Below are 22,382 nucleotides of genomic sequence, written 5' to 3' on the forward strand. Positions count from 1 at the left end.
ACAGGTATACATGTACATAGGTTCAAGAGAGGGGTTTCCTTGACGCACTGACCGAAGTTTGGCAAGTCCAAATCCTGGAGTTGGGATTGACATCCAGGTTCATGATGAGTTGGTCATTTGATAGAGAGCAGGATTGGCTCCTAGTTTGAGCTCACTTGAGGGGACACTTTGGCGGTCCGGCCAAAGGTAAGGAATCCATGGTCACATATGTTCAGAGGCATCTTTGACAGGATGGTCTTATATGCTACTACGAGACATTGTTGACATATATTGAGAGCTGCTATGATTCTTCTCTATTTTCAGGAGCTGGTATAATTGACATCGATATTAGGTTCTCTCCAAGGCACCTTGGTGGTGGCTTTGTGCACCCACTACTTGGGTATCCATGATTCTACTCTAGTGGTCCTTGTCGTATGTATTATGATGGGACCTTATCATTGTATATTGTATTGTATTGGATCACCCATGATTTGAGAAAGGGTGTTAGCAGATATGTTAGTTCATGGTTGAGTCTGTGCATGTTAGTGTGGTAGGGCACTAGGGTATTATCTTGATTATTTAGACATTTTTCTTGGCATTTTATGATGGTCATTTTAGCATTTATTGTTGGCCGACCTGACATGATTAATGGCATTATTTTGCCTATTTATTTAGGCTTGTCCTCCACATTCATTGATCATTCACGACCTGACTGGTTCTAGTGGAGGGAGAGGAGTAGGTGCTAGTGCCTTTACAATCGGTGACTCACATTGGTTTTGTACTGTCTCATATCTTGGTATATGGATTCCATTTCCCGAGTATCTCTTTGCTTCTGAGTTCCTTGTGTAGTGTTCTTTTCTTTTGTAATGTTTCTCTTTCGATTTTTCTTGTCTGTTGTGTATATCAATCTATTACAACAGTTTTCCACACACTTCTATCACTGCATCCACTTTTGACACATGTGAGCTAGCAAAACATGCACAGGTTGAAAAAAGTCGAGCAGCCAACAAGTGATCAAGTAACCATAAAGTGGTGCCAAAAATACAAACAACCACATCATATTTGGAAGAAATGTGCCCAACCCATTGGGACATGTATAGACTTACCCATGACCTAACAATATCTGCTAACACCCTCTTTTAGATCATGGGTGATTTGGTACAATACAATATACAATGATAATGATGCATTGTAGTATATACAACAATGGCACTCAAATCGGACCATGGATACCCAAGTAGTTGGTGCACAAGCCATCACTAGGGTGCCTTGGAGAGAACTTGATGTTGATTGATTATCAATCATACCAACTCCTAAAATAGAAAGGAATCGTAGCGGCTCTGTGTGTCTATCAACAATGCCTTTGTAATAGTATATGTGACCATGGATTCCTTGCCTTTGACAAGATTGCAAAAGTGTCCCCTTGTGTGAGCTCGGATCAAGAGTAAATCCCACTCTCTATCAAGAAATAGTTCATCATGAACTTGGATGTCAATCCTACCTTTTAGATTTAAAACTTGTCAGAATTTAGTTGAGGAGTAAGGGAAGCCTTTCTTTGGGTCTTTACACTTGTATAAAATTATAGATGAGGCCCAATTGCCCCACCTCCACCACCTTTTCATGCTTCCTCTTTGGCACTGGAGAGTTGTGAAGGATGACTTGCAACACCAAACACTAGAAGGCGCTAGAGAAGGTTGGGTTGACCTTTCCCTTCCTTGCAGAAGATGATCCCTTCTGCACTGTGGTCTTTGCCTTTGCCAGAGGTTGGGGTTGGAGTCAGAGTCAGAGTCAAAGGAGGACGACGACTCGTTGGAAGAGTCCATATCCTACTTCTTATTTTTCTTCTTTTGCAATGCCTCTAGGTCTTGATAGTTACTGCAAAGATATCCCTTTTTACCACATTGATAGCATTGGTCTTTCATCTTCTTGTGCTTCTTGTCACCCCTCTTTGAGTTGCAAAAGCCTCCTTGTGGCCATTATATAAAGATGGAAGCCTCCTATGTAACTATAAAGATGGTGTTGAGCTAAAAAGGCATTACAAACTAATTACTTCTTTTAAATAGCCCCAAAACATGAAATTACCGAAACCCTAATTTTGGAGGATCCATTCATCCATAAATAGATAGGCTGCCCACCATTCAGTCTCATCCTTGTTTTGCATGTCACATCAGTCTACACTCTCTCTCCTGCTGTTAGCACCTAGTTTTGAGCCTTCAGCCTGTCTACATCAGTTGTCCAGTCTCCATCAACTATATGCCTACTTGGCGATCTGTTTTCTGTTGGTGCCAGTCACTTGGTGACCCCAAGACAGGCTGTGTTTTGCTGCAAGACTGCCATGTCAGCAGCTGTCCTCAGTTTTCCTCACTTGTTGCCTTCGTTTACTGCCTGTGCAGGCTGCCTTGCATCAGCACATCCTCTCCTAGCTATTCTCAGTATTATTTCAGCTTTGACTGGTGGTTATAGCACTCCAAATCCATCTCCAATGGATGCCACTTTCAGAGTACTCCCATTGCTTTGCATTTGAGCATCTTCTAAGTTCTACATTCTTTCTATTATTTATAGCATTGATTCATTCACTTTAGAGTTCTCTTTCTTCTTTGTTTGTGTTTTTGTGTTTTGCATTTTCCATTTTTGTGTTATTGTCCAAGTTAGTATTTTAGTCACGTTCATACAATTTGTGTTTTCTTAGTGCAAACCCTAGCATATCTTCACATGGTATTAGAGTGGTGCTCTTGTGAAGAGCATTGTGTGGCTATTGTGGAGGCTTGGCTTTGTGCGAGATACATGGGCAACATATAACCAATTCACAATGTCCCAAACTTTTTCTTCTTGGGATCCTACTATGTCTTATCAAGCTTCATCATGGGAGGTCCTAATCACGCATTATGGACTTGATGAGGAAGATGACGCTTTATGTTTCATGACAAGCAAGGAGTTGCAAGAATACTTGTGCATTAGATATGGTCACATCTATCGCTCTTAAGCTCTTGAAAACCTTGCTCCTAATATATCCGGATCAGTTGGTGTGGCGATCCATCTTCTTCATCACAGCTACGCCTGGTGTTAGCCCTTTTGAGTCTTTTGAATCAAAACCCTTGTGTTTTCTTTTGATGTGCAGGATCAGAATAATAACAAGTTTGAGTATGTAATTATAAATCGAGGAGGCTCTCAAAGTAGATGTACTTTTGTAGATATATTTGACACTCTTGTTTCATTTGAGCATGGAGTTGGTAGTAATTATTCACAAACTCCTCCCATCCCTCCATCTTATGGTCAAGACATAAAGTTTCTTTATTATGCTTTCAATAACTTAGGATTATACTCCACATTTGCACCCACCACACTAGGATTTGGGTCATTTGTTTTAGTTCCTAGTACCTTCTCTTTTTCTAAACTTTATGTCAACTATCCACTAGTGTATGCCACTTTGCATTCTGGTACCTTGTTAGCGGGAATGCTACCCTTTAACGCTATTCCTCACACACCTGCAAGTGAGAGCATGTCTATCTATCTTGGAACAGCTGTGATGGATATCCCCCTCACTCCCCTTGGATACTCACCACTCCATCTTTCAGCCTCTTAGATGTAGGGATATCCATTTTTTTGCTTATGGTGTGTTGTCACATACTCCATGGGTCACTCCCATGCAAGGATTTCCATTCTTTGCCTATTGTATCTCTATCCCTCCTCCTTGGGCTACACATGTGGCGACCATGTCCATGTCCAGTCAGCCTATACCCACTTTTAGATCCGCTATGCACACATCTTGCATGCATGGCGGGCACTCTAGGGTTAATTCTTAAGTACTCCACTCCTCCTTCCTACCTACCCTACCCATTCTATTACTCATTTAGCACTGCTACTCTTGTTGCTATGGCCAATAATGCCTTCACGGATAAGTCTTGTTTTAATGGATCGAATTTTATCACTTGGTCCAATCTAGTGCAACAAGTGCTTGAATCTCAGGGTTTTTGGGACCTAGTAGTTGGTCTAGAGCCTATGTTGGACTCTCAATTGGCCCATCCTGACAACATTCGTCAATGGTGTGGAGAGCTCACAATGCTATAACAAATGTCAAGTTAATGGAGGGCGTGCTTCTTGAGTTCCATTCCTAGTTACAATACTTCCCTCTAGCATTTGATCATTGGAGTTATCTCCTTGACCACTATGCGGTGAGAGATCAAACTTGACATGTTCATCTTGATTAGGAGTTGCAAGGGTTTGCTATTAAGGAAGGGGATGATCTTAAAGTCGAGTTGATCAAATATAGGCAATTACCTGCCGAGTTCGTCGCTATTGGCTACTCGAAAGCAAATGATGATTGGGTTACATTTTTCTTAAATAAGTTGCATTCTAAATGCTTTTACTTTATGTAGTATATCATTTTTTTGCCTCAATTGTTGATCTTCTATAAGTTTGGGTGTTAGTTCTTGCGTTATGTGAGGCTGCATCATCAAGTCCACAAGTTCTCCCCATATTCTTATTTAGAGAGGGGTTTGATAACCACTTCTACGAAGGGGAACATTGGAGGTGGCAAGAACTCTCAAGATGTGAAGGCAACTCAAACCAAGGGTGACACCCCTTCCTTAGATAGAACTAAAGACACCAAAGAAGCTAAATCCATCTGGCAACAGCTTCTTGAAAAGAATAGGTTTTGCACACATTGCTAGAGATTGGGCCATGTAGATGAGGAGTGTTGTACTAAGGCCCAAGGTCTCCCAGCTAAGAAAGTATAGAAAACCGCAAGTACATCTATCCCCCGTGGACAATTAAGTGGAGCTATGTCTCCTGTTGTTGCCCTATCCACTCCTTTTGGTACACATGTCATTAGACATATAGCATACCATTCTCGCTTGATAGTACTCTTAAAGGTTTGGGCGATTGGTTTGCTAATACCACTCCATTTGTACTCTTTGCATCCATTGTGGGGTCTCCCCTTGCATTCCCACCTAAGACCATTTCCATGCCTCAACACGAGTTTCATTGGTAGACCTGCTAACGGCCGTGTGCGATGGTGGCCACACCGCTAGGCCAGCACCCCTAGGGTACGCTATACTAGTCACATTGTACTTATCACTCTTAGTTACTTAGACTAATGAGTTGGGTCTATAGGCTACTTTGTCCTTAGGCTACTTAGGCTTTAAGATCTTCTTCATTTATATTACATTGCATTCACATACTCAATCATTTTCACATATATTTTTTCATTTAGCTTTACTTTTTTGTTTTGTTTTTGCTTTGAAGCATCTCACTATAAAGCTCTGTTTTGCAGATTCTAATATCTTTTGCAGGATTTTGTATTGAAGTCTAGGATTAACATGCAAATTTGCACTGGTCCTTCCGAGGTTGGAAATATGGAAAGTTCACTGTTTCTTGGTGGTTTCATCTTCTTTGGAGACTTGCTTTTCTACCAACATGGAGGCGTACCCTCCCAAGATGGATCTTGCGATGTGTTAATGCCATCATAGCAATAGCTTCTTTCTATCTACACCAATTGGGCTGCTTCATCCACATCCTTCTTCATGGTTCTCAATACTGCACAAAGATCGACATTAGGTTCCTCTTTCTCCTTCGGCATCAATATCTATGGTTGAGAGGGGATTTCTACCCTTTTTTGGTATTTTATAGGCTTAGGCATTTGTCTTTGACATTGGCCTTCCTTCCTTGTTGCACCTCCTCTTTGCATTGCTTGATCATCATCATCTTTGTAAAATGGCGCTTGGGCAAGTAAGCAATTTTCCCACGAGGGGGACTGTCCAAGTGGCATATATTGCATGCGCATTCTCATCATGTAGCATACCTCTATGCATCTCATTGTGTAGAGCACCCCTGAATAGTTCTTTAGCTACTTCCATTGGCAGTTCTTTTACCACCTTACCACCATATCTCCATACTTCTTCACCCCTTTATCTTCATCGACACCCATGAGTGGTCAGGATAGCTTATTTGTTTTTTGATGTGGTGGATCTAACTATCTCTTTCATTCTTCCCTTAGGGCATAGTTATTTAACCGAATGAAAATCTTATTCAAAACCATCAAAAAAAGAAAGATGAAAAAGTTCAATGTGGTTCCATTTGCCTTTGTAGGTCTTGGTAAGCCATTAGGTAGTTGATGAGCACCCTTTGTACGATGCCTTGGTCTCTTTGGGGTGATCACTCGGGCTTTCTTGGTAAGATAATCACCACCTTTGTAGTCTTGGTAGGTCAATGGGCAATCGAGATGCACCCTTTGTTCAATGGCTCAACTGCTCTGGGATTTGATGCCTTGGAGTAAAAATGGCTAGAGCTTTTCTTACAGTCATTTTTTGGTTTCAATTTTGGGCCTAAGAGGGGATGTTGAGCTAAAAATGCATTTCAAACTGATTAGCTCTTTTAAATAGCCCCAAAACATGTAATCACTAAAACTTTCATTAAAAAAAAAAAGCGTTTCTAGAGAGTTCTTCAAGCCCCATGGGCCACAACAAAACACATAGTGAGCATGATTTAGTAGTATATAGAAAATCCATGTGAAAATCAATAGATGAATAGTTTACACACACGGTACACACATTTCATTGCCAATCAAAATGAGCAGCCAAAGCAATGGCACTGCGAATAGTGGTCATACGTGAAGTGGGTGCAAATATCTCATCATAGTCAATCCCATGTTATTGGGCATACCCTTTGGCATGTGCCTTGTAGCAATCAATGCTACCATTAGATCTATGTTTTAATTAGTAAACCCACTTTGTGTCTATAGCATGCTTGCCAACAGGCAAGTCACACAACTCCCATGTGCCATTTTTATGAATAGAGTCCATTTCTGATTTCAGAGCTGCCATCCAATGTTCATCCTGTGAAGCATCATGTAAAGAGACGGGTTTCTCATTGCATGCAGTAGCTACAAGTGCTTGCGCAACCAAGTCACCTTGTGCATGGCGAGTGGCTGCTCTAGCTCTATTGGAAAGTGGAATGAATTGTTTGCTGTCTCGTAATGTATCTAATAGCCGTCTAGGGACTGTTTTAGCTTCCCAAATAGCAGCCCTCTCATCGGCCACTTCATCATCAACAATGCCTTAATCAATGGGTTGAAAATCAGGCTGTTGTTTAGCTTGTGTTTACTGCTAATTTTGTTGTTGTAAACCCTCAATAGGTTGCTGAAATTGACCAAAATTAGATGCACTTTGCTAAAACAATGACAACTAAGTGTCAAACATGTCCATAGGCCCCACATTGGGCTGATTTTTGCAGTCCATAGAGGGCTGACCATGTTCATTGAATACCACATCTCTACTAACAAAAATCTTGTTTGTGGAGGGTTGGTACAAGCGGTACCTTTTGCTTTCTGCATTGTAACCGATAAAATGCATTTGACAACTGTCTTTTTGGTGGTCCTAAGTTGTAGGTGAGACAGCTTCCATGGCTGTTTGAGTAGGGCAACAACAAATTTCCTGCATTTCTCGCAATGAAACTTTGAAATTTCTCTCTCTATAGCATTCTTTCTCATCCCCTAGCCATCTCTCAAGTTATTTTAGCATTTTTCAATAGTTTGAGGTATCAAAGGAAGAGATTTCAGTCAATCTCTACTATAAACCCTAACTTACAGTAGAAAGCAGGGTTTTGATAGCCGCCTCGGGATGCGTGCTCAAAATTGAGGACCTAGGATTTGAATTCTAGGAGTTGAAATTGAGGAATTTCAGGGAAATTCAAGTGGCTAGCTAGCCAATAGATAAAGAAATACCTCAAGGGACGCCAATATTTGGGCCAATAGGGCGTCCAATGTCCAAGATTAAAGTGATAAAGTGTGCGTTTTTAGTTTTGGTGAATTTTATGATTGCTGTAATGAGTGTTAAATTAGGTCATTTACTACCCTATCAGAGAAGGAAGGTTGGTTTCAAGGTTCCATTTTCTTCTTGTCTGGTTAGGATACATGGCTTTTACCCATGCGACACGTATTCAAGTATAAGGTCTGTCGCGGAGACATAGCAGCTAAGAAACACGTTTCTTTGAATTTGAAACTTACAAAACGTTTCTTAAAGTATGAAACGTTTCTAAGAGTAAAAAACATAGGCGCTTTCAAATTTTTTTATTTTTTTGGTGAGTTGGAACCCAAAACATGGTTTTTTTGACAAAAACTATTGGGCAATGTTAAACATGATGATGATGATGATCTGTAATAACTTATGAGGACTCAAGATTTTGAATGAGAGACTGATTTTTTGTGATTTTGTTTAGTTATTGGACTTTGTCAATCTAGTATCTATTCTTGTCTTGAGATTTGAATATTATACGACTTTAGTCTCATTTATGAGTTATCTATGATATACTACGATTCATTCTTGATTTTGACATTTTGTCAGTTTGTTTTAAAATGAGAATCATGATGTTGCAACTTGACTTAGTCCATTTTATAGATAGGCTATTTACATGTTAATTTCAATTTTCTTTGTATGATATGTATGAATCATAATGTTTGAGTTTTAAACTATAGTATAGCTTGTCCAAAGACTAACTTTGACGTAAGTGACAAGTCAATAATGGATCATGGATATCAATTGATCCTATTATCACTCAAGCTCAATTAGCCATTCTTTGTTTAAGAGAGAGTTCCATAGAGGTTTAGAATCTCTTTTCTCAATCAAATCTATTAAAAATTCATATATAAAAAAACTTGTGTTTCTTATTTTACGTCCTCTTGAAAGAAACTTACGAAACACGTTTCCGACTTTTCGTTTCTAAACATTTTTGATGTTTTTGGCTGCTATGCGGGGGGAAGTGAAATTTTGAGATGCTCTAATCTTGCCAATAACATTTGATTAAGATATTAATCAAATGTGCAAGGTTGTTTAGTTTAAGAGATACACATGGCAATTAGTTCATGGTAATAAGCCAAGGACCCCGAGGATGTCAGTGGGTATTAAAAACAAAAGTTGTAATAAGTTATGCTTGACAGGTACTAGGTGGCACTTGGTGTCAGATTTTGGCCTAGACGAATTTGTTGGCCACTAATGTCAGTGGTGGCATTAGAGACTAGACATTAGTTAATTAATTAATGTTGGTCTAAGGACTGATAATTGTTGAAAGATACTTGGAAGACAAATTGGTCTAGCCAATTTAATTATTGGCTGGTAAAATTAATTTTGTAAGTACTAGAATGATTATCAAATTAGTTTTGAGAACTAATGTTCTAAAAATGAAAATGTTGAAAAATGAGATTAGAAGGTTGCCACTTGGAAAAACTTGCCCATGCAAATGGAAAAAACATTTTTAGGGGTTTTAGTTATTGTGAGAGAGGAGGAGGCTCTTAGAGAGTAAGGAGAGGCTGATGATGTGATTTGGAGTCACCAAGGATTAATCCTGCAGTAAGTGAACGCAATTTGAAACCCTCTAGGAGCAGGTGACAACAGCCAAGGTCTTTTTGGGGCAGGTGACATCATACAGGAGGGGGCAACAACCTTTGGTGGTCGTAAGTTGTAGGTGACGGCTTCAATGGTTGTTTGAGTAGGGCATGAGCAATTTTCTTGCATCTCTCGTGATGAGACTATGAAATTTATTTCTCTACAACATTCTCTCTCATCCCCCAGCCATCTCTCAAGTTATTTCAGCATTTTTTAGCAGTCTCAGTTGTTAGAGGAAGAGATGTCAATCAATCTTTGTTGTAAACCCTAATTTGTAGCAGAAATTAGGGTTTTGACAGTTGCCTCGGAATGTGTGCTCAAAATTGAGGGCCTAGGACTTGAATTCTAGTAGCTGAAATTGAGGAGTTTCAAGGAGATTCTAGAGGCCAGCGAATTAATATCTGTTTTGTGGCTGAATTTTTCTTTCAAAGAGCAAGGTGAAGGCCAATTCTGAAGCAAACCAAGAGATAAAATTGGTGTGGAGGTTTGATGATCACCTTTGACAGCAAGAGGCTCTTGGATTAGTGGACGAGATCAATTGATCTCAGTTGTACTTATTCCATTTGCAATATAAGATAAATAATTATCACAAGGGGTACCAATTTTTGGGGCCAATAAGGTGTCCAATGTCTAAGATTAAAGTGGTAAAGTATGCATTTTTGGTTTTTATAAATTTTATGCTTGCTGTAAATAGTGTTAAATCATGTTATTTACCACCCTATCTTAGAAGAAAGGTTGGTTTCAAGGTTCCATTGTCGTCTAGTCCGGTTAGAATACTTGCCTTTCACCCAGGCGATGTGGGTTCAAATCAAAGGTTTGTCACATGGATAAATGCTCTAATCTTGTGAATAACATTTGATTAAGATATTAATCAAATGTGCAAGGTTGTTTAGCACATGTAATGCACATGGCAATGATTTCATGGTAACAAGCCAAGGACCTCGAGGATGCAATGGGTGTCAAAGATAAAAGTTGTAATGAGTTATACTTGATAGGTACTAGGTGGCACGTGATGTCAGGTTTTGGCCTAAACCAATTTATTGGCCAGTAATGTCAGTGGTGACATTAGAGACATTAATTAATTAATTAATTAATTAATGCTGGTCTAAGGACTAATAATTGCTCAAGAATACTTGGAAGACAAATTGGCCCAGCCAATTTAATTATTGGTTTTTTGAAATTAATTTTGTGAGCACTAGAATAATTATCAAATTAATTTTTAAAAGTAATGTTCTAAAAATTAAATTAATAACTTGAAAATGTTAAAAAATGGGCTTAGCAAAACTTGCCCATGTAAGTGGGAAAAGACGTTTTTAGGGGGCTAGTGGAGTGTATTTTAGTCATTGAGAGAGAGAAGGAGGCTCTTAGAGAGCAAGAAGAGGTTAGTGATGTGATTTTAGCCACCAGGGATTAGTCCTATGGCAAGTGATAGCGATTTGGAGCCCTCTAGGAGCAAGTGATGGTAGCCCAAGGTATTTTGGTGCATGTGATAATATACAAGAGGGGGCAATAATCTTTCTGGTGATCCTAAGCTATTGGTTATAGGTTCCATGATTGTTTGAGTAGGGCAACAGTAGTTTCTCAGTATTTCTCGCGATGAAACTTTGATATTTCTCTCTACAACATTCTCTCTCATCCCCCAACCATCTCTCAAGTTATTTTAGCATTTTTCAGCAGTTTGAGCCATCGGTGTCAAAGTGAAGCGGTGTAGAAGCGTATAATCAAGATTGAGAGTGAAGTCAATCTTCTCATTCGAAGCACGGGGAGCTTGCTTAAGGCTATAGAGGGCCTTTCTCAACCTGTACACCTTACCATTAGAAGAATTGAAGCCTAGAGTCTACTCAACATAGATCTCCTTCTTCAACTCCCCATTCAAGAAGATAAACTTTATATCTAGTTGGTAGATTGACCAACTCCTATTGCTAGCAAAGGCAAGAATTGCACGAATAGTAGCATCTGAGCTATAGGGGCAAAAGTATCATGGAAATCAATGTCTGGGTGCTATGCAAAGCAGCAACAAGGCGGGCCTTGTGCTTATCCAACGTGCCATTAGTACGGTACTTGGTCTTGAAGATCCATTTGACTTCAATTACTTTTTTATGAGAAGGCTTAGGCATAAGACACTAAGTGCCGTTCCTCTCGATCGGCTCTAGCTTCTGCTCCAGCGCTTTCCACCAATGATCATGCTGTAAAGCCTCCTTCATGGAGGTGGGCTCTCTATCCTGCATGGCACAAGTCATTAAATAGTAATTAGTGTACACAAGCTTGGTGAAATGTGCTGGTTTCTCTAAGAATGCCGTGAGCCATATTGCGGCTGCCACTCATCAAGGAACCCCTCAATCCCTACATCACGAAGAGTGTCATGGGCCCAACGAGGAGGCCAGATATCTTCCAGTTGCTCGACTGGTGAGGGGCGAGTAGGCGGCATGGGTGAGGCAAGGGTGGCGGGGCGTGCGGGGGAGTAGGCGGCATGGCATCGAGTAGAGGCGGAGGGGTCATTGGGGAGGGGGGGGTCTCGCTGGGGGGAGACGGGGGAGAGGCGGCACAGATGGCAGGGGAATAGCAGGACACAGGCGGGGGGAGTTGGCCATCAGTACATTCCAAGAGACTGAATTGCATAAAAGAAGCCCATCAAGCACGTCTCCAACATTAGCAAACTCACACCACATTTGGCATACATGTCCAAAATATAGCACCAAACACAATATCATGTTTTTCCAAATAACCCCACAATTTCAGACTCGAGAATGTATCTCTTCACCCTTCCTCTGCTGTAAACGTGGGACAGAACTAGCATCGTTTTGGCATGGTTAACTGAATAGTGCTCTTCAATTTTCTGTACCTTCAGCTATTAAAACCTATAAAACTACGTGCTCTTTAGTGTACACCAGGTCTGATTTAAAGAAGACAACACACACTGTACATAGCCAAAATAAGATGTAAACATACTAAGCTCTGATTGATGATTTGCAGGCAATTAAAATTACTTTTCCGCTCTGCACACATCAGTTCAGGTTACTGGGGTGGTTATGTTATACTAATCTTGAAGTACATCAACCTTCAATATGTGATCAGTTAATTTAGCTTATTGTAGTGGCATAGATCCAACATCTACAACTAGAACTTTTGGTTCCCTTACTGGGTATGAGAGCTGTGGTTTTGCCCTAATCAATTCAATCTTAGATGCCATATGAGATTGGGAGAAGGATTGAATGGGAACTTCTCATCAGACTCCTATACCTTCGATGTCAAATTCAAGTCATAGCTCTTCCTCCTTTTTCTCTAAGCAGATCAAGAATTGCACCATTAATTCCAGATCAAAAAGCTGCTAGCCATCTGCTTGAAACCAAACCTGAATTAGAAGTCCTCTCTCTTTTGCAAACCTGGATGAGGGCCTGTCAATTCAATATTTATGCACTCGAAAGATGGATATCTCTAAGAACATTCCTCATCTTTGTAAAGTCTACTAATAACATGTTCAAAAAGAATCTAAAAGCCTGGCTTACTTGACTGCAACAACTAAATGTGCTCTAAACAATTGTAGTTTAGAAATCAGGTCTGCCACTTACCAAGATTCCAAGGCAAAATACTGTTCATTGAGTCCATGAAACTATGGATGTAGCAGATTAAAAAATTGTGAGAGAGCATATCACAAATCTTTGAAATAAGAAAACCCAAAGCTTTTCTTATAGACATATAGGTTCAAACTAATTCTGAATAACACAAGGTACATGAAATAAGGACCTCTTAAGGTGATATGAATCTGTTCTAAGCCTACATATCTCTTTGAATGTATAGACAATAGGGCAAGCTTCACACACCTGGGCAAAATGCGAAGACCAGGCATGGTCTTATGGCAAAGGGTTACAGTAGGACTCTAAACCACTGGACTACCTATATCAACTGCTATACTGTACTTTTTCCTAATTTAACAGCTATCACTTCAAAATATGCTGGATATTATCCCCAGAAAATCAATAGGACCTAGGAAAACACTGGCAGGCCCTTCTGAGAATTACAGCAGACTAACTAAAATGCTATTCCAACTCAATATCTCAGTTCAAAGAGATAAGAAACAGGCCTATATTCAGCAGATGACAGTTGCATTTCCCCAAGTCTGGATTGGATTCATTGACGAGAGGGAAGCCTCTTAATATTCTGTGCAATAAATTCTGGGTCCAAAGATCCTCCTTAGGTGAGGTATTAATCCTCTTGCTGCTCTTATCCATACTTAAGTAGCACATGACATTGGGTGGTCCCTCTTGAGACGAGGTATTGATCCTCCTACTGCTCTTATCCATACCTGATTTGGCTAAGAGAGAGACTGAGTAATCTCTTCTTTATGTGTGTGTTTGTGTATTAATGTTGTGTGATATGTTGAGGTCCGAGGGGGCAAGAACAGATCGGTGATCTGATTATAAAGGAGGACAGGAGCACATATGAAACACAGTGTACGGTGAAAGAGTTGGCAAGGAAGGAAGAAAGTTGTTGAGAAACTTATTAACAACACGATTGCCTTGGTCTTTCGTAAGATCAAAAGCATTGGATTTTGTGAGGCCATTAGGCCAAACTAGAACAGTTTTTCTCCGAACTGCAACAAGCACGTGTCCATGGCATCCAAACTTGCCATGACAGTGAATGATAAGTGACACCCACTATATGTATTGTGGCCCGTCACATAATCATGTATCAGCTTTAAAATGTCAATACTCGTCCGCAACTAGGAAAAGGATATGATGCCCAAGAGTGTGAAAAAACCCAAAAGCTTATTATATAAGTGACGAGAAGTTGTGGAACGATATATTCATGTGTGTAGAAACTTTGTGCTTCACACATGCAACATGCAAGACTTAGGATGAACTCTTATTATTTTCAAGAGCTTTGACTCAGTACTGTCGTGTGCCCATCTCTCACATGACCATGTCAAGTGCTATACTCAACATCAATCTATGATCTACCATTCAATATAAGAAACAATAGATGCAACCAATATATGAGTCATATCGAACAAGATCCTATCTTCATTGTGGTGGCTCGAGGCTTGCCACTTGCTCCATGATCCATGTGATGCTCCTCATGCCTACCATGATCTTATTACCTTCTCGAGTGCACATAGAGAGGAGAAGAAAGAAGAATACATGAGGATATTAACAGAAGCTTATAATTGTGTCTCACTCTCTCTTACATGATCTCACACACTCTCCTTTACCTCTAAGATTTGATGGATGGAAGAAGAAAAAAGGGAAGGGATTTCACTTGCCAAGGCCCTCACTCCCTCATTTGCACTCAAGTTTCTCTCCATTCTCTGCCAAGATTACAAGAGGATAGAAAAATGCAATAGGACACAACGATTTGGTTCCATTTCTAGGACCATGGATGATTTGACCACGGTGTCACTCGCACTCATGGCATCATGGAATAGTAGCACATGACTAGATAGAATTTGATTTCTAGCTTGAAGGGAAAAAAGCTGTGATTAAAATTAGATGAACACTTGAGGGGGGAAATTTATCCATGTGATTAGAATCTCACTAGTTGGAATCATAGACTAAAATATTTTAAAAACAAAAGATTTGCTTTACTGAGAAGAATTCTTAGTAACAAAGAAAAGGAAAAATAGAAGAGGGAAAACAAAAAATCCTTATTATCCTCTATTCTTTGTGTGGAGTATACTCCATAATCCCCCATACCTCCATCATCCATGTTCATAATCTCTTGAACCCCCATTTCCACAATGAGAGCCTTGGCCATGCCACCTTGTGGCCCTTGTATTGCCATTGTTGGGTAAGTAAACGACTCCACCTTCAATTGTCATTGATGACTCCTTCTTGCATCACCTTTTCACTCACATGTGGCCATCATTGGTTGCTTGTTGTTGCTAGCTATGTTTGTAGTTGTGGTGAGCCACCTAGTCTTGTTGTTGTAGGTGTTACAAAGGTGTCCTAGAGGCACCACTCTTGGCCATAGTCGGCTTAGCCACCATTGCCCAAGTGATTTAAGCAACATGGAACAATTGTTGAGTAATTTGTTGACCAAGTGGCTGAGAAACCTTGGAAGATGCTACCACATGACCATGAAGCCACTACCACTTTGTAGTTGTCTAGTGAGTGGCCAATGCCCACGTTGAGCCAAAGTGGCCATGTGCCTACGGAAGTTACTAGATGGGCAACACCCTAATATTGTCATGTAGCTTAGGGGCCACTAGAAGTTGGGGTTGATCAACATATGGGCTATTGGTAACTTCACATCTGCTTCTACCTCAACAAAAGGCTCTCTATTCTTCTTTTGGTACATAGTCAAGTCTTTAGTAGGTACAACACCCCTTTCCTTTTTCACTTTACAGATGCCACAACCAAGAGACAAAGCTAGCCTTTTTTCTCTCTTAAACATAGGTTTGGAAAGGTGAATATTGCTTTGCATAAATAACATGTGGTTCTAGCCCAGATGCTACATATTACTCTCCAATTTAAAAAGATGTTACATCTTTGTTGCAAGACAATAGCTCTTGTAGCTTCAATGATTTGAACTCCTTTGCCTTGCCCACTAATATTGTTTCTTTGCGACTCTAGGGATATTTTGATACTACCTTTATGTGCAAACTCTACTTCAAGCTTTCCACAACTTGACTTGTCTTTAACATGGAAGGTGGTTTTCCCTCCCAAACTATCACACCATCTTCATCACAAATCATTAAAAAACCTTGCAAATTTCTCTACCAACTAGCTTTCCTTTTGATGTAGCTCCTCAATTTTATGCCAAAGCACAATTGGATTCTCCTTCTTATATTGCTCCAAGAATGCATGTTTTGTAGTATCATAGGTCAAAATTGCATGAGCACTAACTTCATATTTTTCCCACCATCTTCTTACTTTAGGAAAAATGCAAAGACTCATTGAAGCCTCTTTGGGTATTTAATATCCTTTAGTAAAGAATTAATTTCAAAAGTCTTCGAAAACCTTTATGAATCCTCCTCACATTTGCATAATATATGGAAAATTCTAATATCATTTTAGTACATCAAGTAGACACATACATGGGAAACTGAAAGAATTTGGGAAGATTCTTGAGTGGAGGCACCAAACCATAATTGGAGTTGATAGATCAATACAACATAGCCCATGTAGCTAAAGTCCATTCATGTAAGATACCATCGCACTAGCAAAAGGGCACCAATAACTCACTCATAAAAGCAAACTTCCCTCAATCACCATCCAATCAACCTAGGATGACACAATAGTGGCATTGCCCTTAAACATGGCAACAAACCAAAATCAATAGTGAGAGTTTGAGGTCATTTTTCGGCCTTTTAGTATGTAGAGAGAGAGTGCACTCCACCAATGTGGAAAAGGCTTCCATTATGGAGCTTTTAAAAAATCATTTGGGAATTTTTGAAAAATAAATGTAGTATTTTTAAAATTGTTAGTTTTATTGAAATGGCTCCAATAATTGTCACTTTTTAGTAGTAAAGTGGATTAATTGTTAGTTTTATTGAGATGGGTTGGAGTGATTGTCATTTTCTAATAGTAATGTTTTGCCATCACATTGCAATCCTTTCTTTTATATTGGGGGAAAAAAAGGTGATGGAACCCTTTTGTTTGAAATCTTTCAGTATTCATTTTCTCCTCTCTTTCCTCCATTCCACACCCCTCAGAGTTCCTCATTGTTTTCTCTTCAATCATCACACATTTTTTACTCTCCATCTTCTTATTGCATGGAGGCCTTTTCTTGGTGTAGAAGACCTTGTACTTCCATTAAGTCCATGATCACTTATAGTACACTTGATGAGTAAGATAGGTGGGTTCCCTCAACCATAACAAAGGGAAGTTGGATAATCATCTAGCAAAAAAAGTCAGAGAGATCCTTGACAACCAACCCTATTTTATTATGTTGGAAGGGCACAGTAATAGATTTTAGGCTTGGTGGCTCCAAAAAGATAATCAAAGAATTTCATGTGTAGCATGTTTTCATGCATGAGGAGCTTCACCTTGAGCCCAATGATATTGCATTGTACTTGTGTTTATTTTTTGTATGAATGCAGATTCATGCTTTTTATTCATCTTGTTAGTGATAAGACCATTTGATGTTAACAGACTTGTATCCATCAAGTCTCAAGGAGTGGCAGTTAGTAAAATGTGTGGTAGATATTCTAGATATTATCCACACTTCCATTGGTGAGCTTTACAAGGGGAGGACAAAAAGTGGAACTGATTGAGAGGAGCATATTCTTTTACTACCATTTTTACATACCACCTCCCTCCAATGAGCAATGGGAAACCTTGTCGAGCATATAGATTCCAAATTTCAAGAGCACAAGGTGGTTGTTGATAGATTTAAGGATAAGCAAGAGTTGTAGGTGCAAAATGTTTCACAAGGTACGTAAATGCCTAAAGCCCAACATTTCAAGTAGATAAAGCAAAATATCTACTTTTATGCCTATAACTATTTTTGTGGACTTCTTCTCCGTTATTGATATCTAGACCTCAAGAATCATGTTCCTAGGGAAGTGTTTAGACGTGGATAGTATTTTAGAGTTTGTGGATGCAAGGTGGGATACAAAGGTACAAGATGGAATCACCTCCAAGTTGCAACTACATTCTATTGTGTGCTAATGATTGCCATTGAACTTTTGGTCAACATGAACCTAGGGTTAATGTGCATATTACCATAATTCATGGACTTACACAATGAAGATATCCAACTTCCTAATTTGTTTAGCTTTTGTGTTGATGATAAAAATGTGCATTATTATTTGCATTACTAATTTTTCTTTACATTCATATAGTCATAGGATTTATTTGCATCACATTATAATTACTCTCTCTTGATGTCTGCTAGGTCTCGATGAGAAAAGAAAATAGTTTTGCATGTAAACAAATAACAAATAATACTATATATTTGCATTAGAAAGCCATTAGTTTGACATGCATATCTATATTTGTACATGCTATTACATAAGTATTTTCCACATAAGAAAGAAACAGTTTAGGGGCCTTTTGTACTCAAGTGAGAAATGCTACCAAAAAATTATAATCAACAAGTTTAGCAATATGAATGAAAAACATTTTTTTGCATTTCCATTTTCTCATGTGTTGTATACAAAGTGATAAATAAGTCATTGGAAATTTATAGTGTAAATGTCTTCAAGCCTAGGGTCAATAATTTCCTTGAGGGAAGGGGTCAAAAGCTCGAGTATAGGGATAATTGCATGGGTGGTAAGGTTGTCGTTGGCTACAAAGTTGAGGATTGATGTGTTGCCTCTTCTATATCATGATGCAAAGCTTCTAATTTCTACTCCCTCCTCTCCACCCTTGTGACCGACTATCCATAGCTTGCAACCTACTCTCCAAAGCTACCCTCGATTGAAACCATTCTTCTGTATTTGCAATATCAGTGTCATATTGTCGTATGGCCTCTTCTTACACTTACACATCCCCCTTACCTGGGCTTCTTTCTTTTTGCACTTACTTTGCACGTGCTCTCTCTCTCTCTCTCTCTCTCTCTCTCTCTCTCTCATCCCATTACACCACCTCATTTCCTCCCTATGGTGTTTGAAAGCTATATAATATACTAAAGAGTGGTGATTTTGAATTTTTAAACATCAAGATTGGAGGAGTGCCTTTGCAACACCATGCTTAATAAAGGAAATGTTGGGCTTAGTTAGATATGGGAATCTTGGTTCTACTTCACAAGGGTAGTGATGCCTTGATAAGGGTCTTGTGGGACTCGTACAATTCATGTAGTCATGGGACTTACAAGGTCATCTTGATGAAATGTAAGGCTCTCCATGCAAGTTACAATTGCATGCAACTCTAGAGACATATGCTAAGTTAATTCTCTTGACAATAACTTCACAAACTAACCTCAAAGGAGAGACATAGATACTTATAGTTGGGTTCTTCTGTGGTAGCCCTTGCTAATAGCATTTGTAAGAAAGCTCCGATGTTCCCTATTCAATTATCAAGCAATAGGATAATTTTTAAGCATTAGCACCAAAACTAGGATAGCTAGTGAATACAAATAAGCAATGCTCTTGATCAAGCACTTACTGCTGTTGATAGTAGGAAATGAAAGCAATTTGAACATCATCAATCCTCATGTAAGAAAATAATCGCAAAATTTGGGGACATAAGGTGGCATCCTCTTGTAGACTCCTTGACATTAGCAAGTTAAGAGAATATCACACAATTTGCACGTTCAATGGCAACAAATATATTATACAACTATAAAAAATAAGGGGGATTAAAAAAGATAATTAAAGCAACATATCTAGCGAGATCAAGGATTAAAACATCCAAACAACACACAATAGAAACTTTACTCTTGGAGGGAAATAGTAATGGAGCATCATTGAGCTCTACCACTTGTCGATATCCTCTCAAGGCTAGAACAACTTGGGCATAGGTTGGCCATACACTTGCTAAGGATGTTGTCGAGCTCTCTATCAAGAGTATGCTTGTTTTGTGCCAAAAGTGGTGGTTGATGGTATTTGGGACGCGAGCTGAAGTAGAGACAGAGGAGAAAGAAAGTAAGGAAGACACACGGGTTGGCTTACGTTGGGGCTTAGTCTATGGCTAATGGGCCTTGATTTGTGGCTAGGCAGGGTCAATCTAGGGCGAACACCTTAGTCTGGTGGGGTTGGGTGTGGGGCTAAAGGGACTCGGACATGGTTTGGTGGGGCTCTGTTTGGGACCCTTGGGGATGGCAAAAAATTTCCACATGCGACGATGTGGGATCATCACAGGATTTAAAATCCTATCATACTAGAGTTGCAAGTGGTGCAAGCTGTGGAATTCTCTAGTCACCACCAAGTAACAAAGACTTCTATATTACACTTATGAACTACAAACCACTTGGTGGTGATCCTCAAAGAAAAGAACACTACAAGAGGGTCACCACCAACAAGCAATAGAGGTTGCCCTATGGCAATAGGTAGTCTTTATGGCTTGTTGGTGACCCTCAACAAAGACAATACAAGCACACTAAATGAAGGTCACCACCAAGTGATAGAGGTGACCCCATTGTAATGGGTTGCCACGAATTGCTTGGTGGTGACCCTCCAAAACAAGAACATTGAATGAGGGTCACCATAAAGTGATAGAGGTTGCCCCATGGAAACGAACCACTTGCTGGCGACCTTGAAGTACAAGAATATTAAACAAGAGTCACTACCAAGTCTATAGACTGCTTTTTGGTGACCCAAGAAGACAAGAACATTGAATGAGAGTCACCATCAAGTGATAGAGGATGCACGTGGTAATGGGTTGCCACAAACTGCTTGATGGCCACCCTTGAAGATAAGAACATTGAATGAGGGTCATCATCAAGTGATGGATGTTGCCCCTTGGCAATGGGTTGCAACAAACTGAATGTTGGTGATTCTTGAAGAAGACAACACCGAATGAGGTTCACCACCAAGTGATAGAGGCTACCCCTTAGTAATGGGTTGCCACAAATCGTTGGGTGGTGGTTCCTAAAGACAAGAATATTGAACAAGGGCCATCACCAAGAAATAGAGGCTAGCCCTTGGTAATGATATCTAGAACCACTTAGTGGTGACCTTGAAAGACCCTCCACAAGAGCGAACCCCTAGTGGGAGGACCATTGCCAAGGGAAAACTCTCAAGGCACATGCAATGGTTGGGGATTTTTTGGAAACAAAAGAAGACATTATCAATTAAGTTACAATCAGATTGGCACTCTGGTCATACAGTCGCTTCTTTTGTGGAGGTAGGCTTGTAGTCCCACCAAGGTTAGAGATATGCTCCTTTTTAGGGCGGGCTCAATGGAGGGCATGAGGACTAGGTGAATGTGAGAGTAAGAAAATGGCAAAATGCATGCAGAGATCGTTTTAATGGAAGAGATTTTGCGTTAATTGGTTTAGGGTGTGGGGATTGAGTAAGGAGTGCTTTTACATTAACCAATTTAGGGTGCAGGTACTGATTGCTTTTGCATTAACGGATTTAGGATGTGGGGATAGAGTACCGAGTGGTTTTGCATTAAAAAGTTTACGGTGTGGGGATCAAGTACTTAGTAATGACAACTTGGGCATCACCTTGTTGGATTGGGGGCTAGCTTGAAGCTAGAGCAAGATGATTAGACACATCATTCCATTTGAAGTTATAATTCATACGATATTTGGTTGGTTTAACTTGGTAAATCCTACACAATATTTGTAGTCTCTCCCTTCTACTATTGGTTGATAATTATGGAGCTTGAGTTTTACATGACTGATAGAATTATAGGGCTTCCATGCAAGCAAGGGACATGATATCATTGTAGGTGATAGGGCTTGAGATATGAGCAAGAAAAAGAGGTTGTTGTGACCCAAATGCAAGGGGGTTCAAGAGTGTGGCTAGAGCCACCGAGGTATCAACATGTAGGCGAGACTTGAGAAGGCTTTCATGTAATAGATCTCCATCCAGAATCTTGGAGCCAGTCTACAATCTCTGTCAAAATGAGAGAAAGGTCACCCTTGACTAGTAAACGATGAGCATGATAGATTTTCGGGGGGCAGAGAGACCAAGTCTCACACTGTTTAGAAATCTAATATTAGTATATGTAATGCCAATGAAAAAGGACACGTATCATCTCCAAAAAGACATGTCATTGATATATGAAAAAATTTAAAGTTTATCTTCAAAAGAAAAATAGGTAAAAAGAGGAAAAAGAAGGATAAAACCCCTCCTAAAGGGTGTTGTTGCAACCTTCAAATATTAGGCCTGCATGAGAGGGGAATAAGGAGATTGTTTGCCAAGAGCCTTTGAGGATGCAATTGAGAGCAACAATGGCCCATCAATATGGTGATGTGACGGGAGCAGGAGAGCATATGGATTGACCACATGGAGAGGAGCAAAATAAAAAGTATTGCATGTTAAGTATTCCAAAAAGAAGAAGAAGAAGAAGAGTACCCTAAAAAATTGTCCCTTTCATTAATTCCAAATGATGCAAAATGGAACATTGGGACTAGCAATGTAACTAAAATGGAATAATCACTAATGAACTCCATGGAGGGAACATTGATTGTATG

The 22,382-nt window shown here is 39.6% G+C and overlaps 1 pseudogene across 1 annotated transcript in view; it reads left to right on the plus strand.

Moving 5' to 3' along the window:
* The window catches only part of LOC148023178 (uncharacterized), a 32,031-nt pseudogene extending 19,213 nt beyond the window's left edge, over positions 1-12,818 (plus strand). Inside the window, exon 2 of the transcript XR_015693618.1 lies at positions 12,330-12,818. The product of XR_015693618.1 is annotated as an uncharacterized LOC148023178 (transcript). The remainder of the gene's footprint in view (positions 1-12,329) is intronic.
* The last annotated feature ends 9,564 nt before the right edge of the window (positions 12,819-22,382 follow it).

Source organism: Lygodium microphyllum, chromosome 16, assembly GCF_053477565.2.
Source record: "Lygodium microphyllum isolate KBCC chromosome 16, Lygodium_microphyllum_v1.1.10, whole genome shotgun sequence".
NCBI lineage: Eukaryota > Viridiplantae > Streptophyta > Polypodiopsida > Schizaeales > Lygodiaceae > Lygodium > Lygodium microphyllum.